Raw genomic sequence first — 6,562 nt, 5'->3', positions numbered from 1 at the left:
CGGGAAGTTTCTGCTGGTTATTTCATCTCCATTTTAGAAGAAAAGAAAAACGGCTTCCCATATCTGCATAATGATTCATTCATTTTCAATCACCTTGTTTTAATTAAGAGGGGGAACGAGGTCTGTGGAAAAAAAAAAGAGCAAATCTTTATTAATTGGGCTTTCTGCACCACTGCTTTGCTGAGGGGATTGTTATAAAACATTCTATGAAGTCACATGACGGTTCATTTATCATCAGCTGGAAACCTTCCCTTTAGCGCGTAGAGCTCCACACACACACACACACACACACACTGTCGTACTGAAATCAGTTCTCCAGTCATTTTCTAGCTGGGATACGTTTTCACATCTCTATCGCCTTGTCTTTTATTGTCTCTCAGGATTTGATTACATGTTTGGTGCAATTCATCTGTCCTCATGAAACAATCCTACAGAGATCTTCTGAACCTTCCGTTAAGCAGTCATCTCTCAGCAGGCCGCCAGGTTTGCCGGTTAAACCGGATGCCTCTGGGTGTCGTTGTGCTCTGAGGTTAGCCGTAGATCACAAGGTGATGTGGCTGGCTGGGATTGCCTTTAACCAATATCTCCTGTCAGAGATCCTCAAGCCTGTCTCCAGCCAGACCCTGAGCCCTCTATATTATCCTTATATCTGTAATTAAAGGCAGCTTAGAGGAGGAGAGATAAAAGGCATTCATATTTTATCGGCGAGCAGACAGACACAATAACTAATTTACAGCTCTTTTTATCTCCAGCCTTAACATCAACAGGTGTGTGTGAGTGGTCTCTGGAGGTTGTTGTGTTTAGTTCTGTGTATGTACCACTGTATTTTTAATTATGCGTAACCATTGACTGGTTTCAGCACAAGTACGCAACTGCAAAAGAAAACTATGCCACACATTTATGCATTTTAGATAGATAGATAGATACTTTATTCATCCCCAGGGGGACATTTGTGTGTTACAGCAGCAAAGATATACTTCAGTAACCGAGTACAAATATGAAAAAAAAAAGTATTTTATCACCACTCACAGTTGCATGTCTCAAACTGCCAGTGGCCAAGTGTCACAAATTTGCATATATACATAATCCACTTACGCTGCTGTGCTCGGTCACCGCATGGCCGTCCATACTAATCACATGGACTCTGGGTCACCGTGGTGGCATATCGGTGCAGCTGACTGGGTATTAAGTGGCGGCTCCGGTGGGCATGTCGATGCCCTTTGAGCCGCCAAATCTCTCCCACAACAAACTCTGCTGCTGCAAAGTCAGGTCACAGGTTAGCTGGGTCTTATTAAAGTACCGCTCAGGGCAATAACAGGAGTCATATTGCCTGATAATTCTCTCTTTGGTAAAGCCTGGGTTTCCATGATAACGGCTTAAGACGACAAAGCAGCAGTTTCTTAGGTTACCGGGTTTGTGGGAATCGTGGGATTTTGGCATTTTTTTTTCTGCTCAACTGTGACTTCTGTTTTTAACACGCTTCAACACAAATAAGCTCGGTGCAAACACTTAATGTTTGCAGACTGTCTGACCCATTTAAAGACAATTTATGTATTAATTGAAGTTTCTGTGTTTTGCCGAAATGTTTTTAGCTCATTAGCCCGCCATGTGGGTTTTTAAATTCTCGGCACAATAAACACAATAAATTTTAACTACTGGTTTGCACCAAGAGTAATTTTAATTAGCAATGTCTTCATTCTCAGCACTTGCGCTGCACAAACTATCTCTTTTATGTGCCTCTGTTTTGTTCCCTGGGAAAGGCTTTCAAGCTATTAATGTATACTGCCGGTTTATAATCAGGTTGTAAGGGGATAAAACGGATGTTCTGAGCAGAGTCAATGAGTAAAAACAAAGATCTGGATCACTGTTATGCAGACGTTTATTTTCTGTTTCAGATATCCATGGCTGCAAGGCTCCCTCCAGCCCTGTTCGGGAGCTGAAAATGTAATGTGTTGCCCGAGAAAAGGTTGATTTGAAATGAAGTCTGCGCTCCACTGAAGGTAATCACCGCTATACTGTCTGATCAGAGATCTGTGTCATCACCTCCCGCAACTCTTACGGAACCACACCCCAGGAGAAGTTGACACGTTGGCTCCTACTGCAACTCAAAGTAGTGGTTTGATTGATGGCGTCACTTTTATTGCACCAGTGGGAATGCTAACGCAGACATCTGACCTGTTGCCTTTACAGACGGATTCTGCGTGGTGATTGACAGGTGTCTGGGGCTGATATGCTTAGACATGCAATCCTTGCATTAACCCCGACCTGCCACCCGTCTCTCCCTGTGGGTTTGGGGATGTTTAGGTTGATATTGAGCTGCCAGCGAGGTGGCAGCTGGTCCTGACGCGCTTGCTTCACCTTTGGTCCCTGTAGATTGCAGCCCAGCCAGCCGCTCGTAATTAAAGCGCATAAAGACAGATCAAGCTCTTTCCTTCTTTCTCTCTCTCTGTCTCTCTCTCTTGAAGATAGTAGAATGCTAAAAAAGAATCCACTAGATGCCCCTGACCACCGACCACCAAGGAGAGCTCCTTTTATTTTTAAGGCTGCACAAATAAGTGGCTCAGCTTTTGCCTTTAATTGCATCCCAAGACAATAAACAATGTGAATTTTTCACAGATTTTTAGCTTCACCACGAAACTACTCATTATAATAATTACACGCAAGGTTTTTCTCTTACTCCCCAATTTTTTTCTGGTATTTTCACGTTCAATTCTGAGAAACTGTTTTCATGGTAAATGTATTTTTCATGTGAAGCTTATGTTATCCAGGAACACTGGGATACTACCTACTCTTCTTGTGCGATGCAGCAATCGCAGTCAATCATCAGCTCACTCCGGGATGGTTTCTGTGGTCCCGGCTGTTGCTGAAGAATCATCTCCGGCCAACCCTTACATGTGCAACGGAAAGAGACGAAGAAAAGAAAAAAGAGTTGAAGATTTTGACAAGGCAAAATCCCACTATGTAATATTTATATACAATAATTTAATTTTGAAATCATACATTTGTATTTAATAGTGCTTTGGCAATATGACAATAAATATACATATATTTTTATTGTCATATGTACGTTCAGGTACATACATGACATTTGACGTCTGCATTTATCCCCCTCCTAAGCAGCAGTGGGCTGCTGTAAAGCACCCGAGGAGCCACTTGGGGTTCAGTTTTTCGCACGGCCACACTTTGACATGGGGACGGTATGGGAGCCTGGGATCAAACTGCCAACCTTACGGCTAACCGTCTCTACCACAGAACCGCAATGAATTCAAAGCGTGAACTGTGATTTGTGTTTCCTATACCACCTTGGTTGTGTTGCTGGCAGTAGAATCTACACATCTATCAGGGCCTGAGAGATATCGTAAACTTAGAAACCAACATCCATGACCTTCGTGGTGCGTCAGCATCTAGGTGGACAGAAGCCATTCTCCGCTTCAAAGGATTTTAAAATTGAGGTCTTGAAAGGTGCAATGAAGACGACTGAAGCCAAGGAGACCTTAAATTTTACCCCAACAAAAATCCCCAACCTTCTAATAGCCAAGTCTTCTTTTCAGAGAGAAACAGAAACACCCAGCACAGCCTATTAGCATAGAGAAAGCCTGGCTGTCAGCAGAGCCGCTATTGTCTGACTGGCTGTGTCGATCTCCTCTCACCTTCCAGCTGTGTCTACTGGAGCTTTTCCTCCCTCGACTTGCCGCAGTCACACTCTTTCAATCAACACATTCAAAGCAGCCTATACATATTTACCAGATCCAATACCGTGCACTATTACCGCCACATATTCATATTTACCTGCACTAATGCTCTGAGCTGCCTATTTCAGATTTTATTAAGGGACGGTTATTGAGGTGTTATTGATGTGGCAGCGGTCCTCTGGCTCCAGGGCAATACTGCTTCACTCAGTGGGAAGAGCAATGGGCCTGCTGCTTGAAATGGGCGTAGACTGCCCCTTTTATGTCTCTACAAAGCACTACGCTAATGCAATAACAACATATATGTTGATGCACTTAAATCAAGTTGTTCTACAGAATTGAAAACCCATCATAGCTTTATCATGCAGGGATTATTTGGGGTTTTAGACTGATGTTTTTTCTCTATTTTCGGACCTTGTATACACAAAACCATGCAGTGGTTTCCAATTATCGAGTCAGAATCCCTTCAAGGGGTCACAAGATGAAACTGAGGGGTCACTGATGATTAATAAGAAAATAAAGCCCCAAAACATAAATCACTCTTCAGTAGAAATGCTTTAAGGGTTCAGCGTATGTCAATTTTTTTCATAAAGACTCGGGCACACCTGCAGGGCAGTCTCATTCAGATGATTGCCTTACACACAAACAGTCCGGTGTATTTATCATACAGCCAACACAAGGCGCTTGTGTTAGGTTGCCACCCTTGCCTCTCTCGGCACCTGCTGGTCGCTCTCCGTGGCCCGGGGCAGCAGAGTGGAAACGCAGCACTTCCTGGCACTGCCAGCACACTCACCAGTCTCCCTGTTCCATCTGCCACTCGACTGCCACGATGCCCTGCTCCTAAAAAAAAAAAAAAGACCTATGAAAAGTCTGAACAGAGATGTGTAAGTTGTAATCCTTCATACGAGAGCTGGAAAAATAAACCAATGGTTTGTGTTCAGAGTGAATGTTATGCGTTGTTTCTCGCCTCATCATTCAGTCTTGAATGTCTGCAGATATTCCACCTAATCTGAGACATTAAAGCTGATATAGCCTAGTTGTATTGATTATGTATGTTATTACTGTGTGCATTGTTATGAAGGTCACACTGTATGAGACCGATACTTTTGGTTTATTATAAGTCCAAGCTGCGATGCATCATATCACACTCTGCACACATATGCACCCTGTTGCTCCTGTCAGTTAAACCGCTTCATACGAGTGTTTACAAAGGACCAGGGACAATAAAGCATTTCTGAGAAATTACGATGACGGCAGCCGACGGGTAAATAATGGGAAATGTCAAGTAACTCCAGTCTGATTTACCTAAGACATGATGAAGGATCTACACTCGCTTCACACCTCCTCTTCTGACATTCTGACATCAATTATTGGCACGTTTCTGTCGTCATTTCTCCAATATGAGGCTGTTTGATATGCTTCCCCACTCCTCCACTCGAGCCCCGTCGCATGGCATAATGGGCTGAGGCAAATCACTTCCAGCCCAGGGCCGAGATGGTGATTGTATCAAACTGACCCCTAACAAGCTGTCGGCTCACATTTGATGAAGCATGCGTCAGCACCGGCTGGCTTGGCTATCCGTTTGGACAGAGTGGACAGGTCTTATTCAAGCAGAGTTCTCTGTCTCTCTCTCTTTTTACCCCCAGACAGTTTGACTTGTCTCATACTAATAATGACAGCATCCAGTGCGGCTGCAGTTTGATACAGTTGGACTCCACTTGCTCTCGTGGAGTGTTGTAAAGTCAAAAAAAAAAGTCTGTTCATGTCAGATAATGGTCAGATGGATGAGTTGCTACCTCAGTTTCTTCTATTACATCAGTGCTGCGAAGTCTGCAGTGCCCCACTAGCCACATAGAGGGAGCTCATGCGTACTGAGAACCCAAACCGTGGAAACGCTGAATGAGTGAGAGCGTGTGTGTTAGAGAGAGAGAGAGAGAGAGAGAGAGAGAGAGAGAGAGAGAGAGAGAGAGGTGCGGAGAACGAAATCACAGCGTAGGGGAAGAATAATGTGACACAAACCTTCAGCTCGGGGTTTCGTTTCTACTGTGCGACAGGTTTCACGTGCGCTCTCGTCTCGGACCAACTTTGTCCAAGTCGGTGGGACCCGGTGACCCACGGTGTTCCCCGAGGCGGCGTGACAAGTTTGTAGAGGGGGAGGAAAAAAAAAAGCACTCGCGTCACTATTTTTAAATGGGTACAGTGAGATTTGGAGGGGGCGTGGACGGCAGAGGAGCAGCGGTGAGCATGTTGGCTCTTGGCTGCGGCTCCAGTGTAGTGATGTGCCGGCTGGAAGAACCGGACTACGTGTAGACCGAGCGGCTTGACGCGGAAGCTTGCGGTTACTGTCAATATCGTCGGCAGCCGACTTTCTGTCATTTTGAAAGCCCGTTTTGGCGTCCTTTTGGATTTATTCATTCAACGCGCTCGCGTTTTGCGATACAGAGGACTTTAAGGAAGGAGGATATAAGCTGCGAAAACGTTTTTGTTTTTTGAAGACGCAGCAGCTGCCGTGCGTAACGCACACAATCTGGTTGAGAAGCTGTTTTAATTACAATAGTTTGAGACAACTGCTTTCTTATTTGTTTAATTAAGGAAGCCGACGTTTTGGGACTGACTGCGCATGGCAAGTCACCGAAATGACATTTGGGATTTGAAAGCTGTTTCAAGTGAAACTCGCGTGATCTTCCTTTGTAAGTACGGACAGGTGTTGCAGTCAAACTCAGGCTGAACCTTTAATTCACTTACGGCTCTGTTGTTATGTCGTGCATTACCGCGGACTCGTGAGGTTGGGGATTGGACCAAACCTTTGGTAGGCTACGGATAATCCACAACATGTTTAATGCCGACATCTTTACTTTCCTAACACTTGGAGA

This window comes from Anarhichas minor, unplaced genomic scaffold, assembly GCF_050575085.1.
Source record: "Anarhichas minor isolate MPS153535 unplaced genomic scaffold, ASM5057508v1 ptg000136l, whole genome shotgun sequence".
Classification (NCBI taxonomy): domain Eukaryota; kingdom Metazoa; phylum Chordata; class Actinopteri; order Perciformes; family Anarhichadidae; genus Anarhichas; species Anarhichas minor.
Note: the sequence above shows the minus strand (reverse complement) of the source record.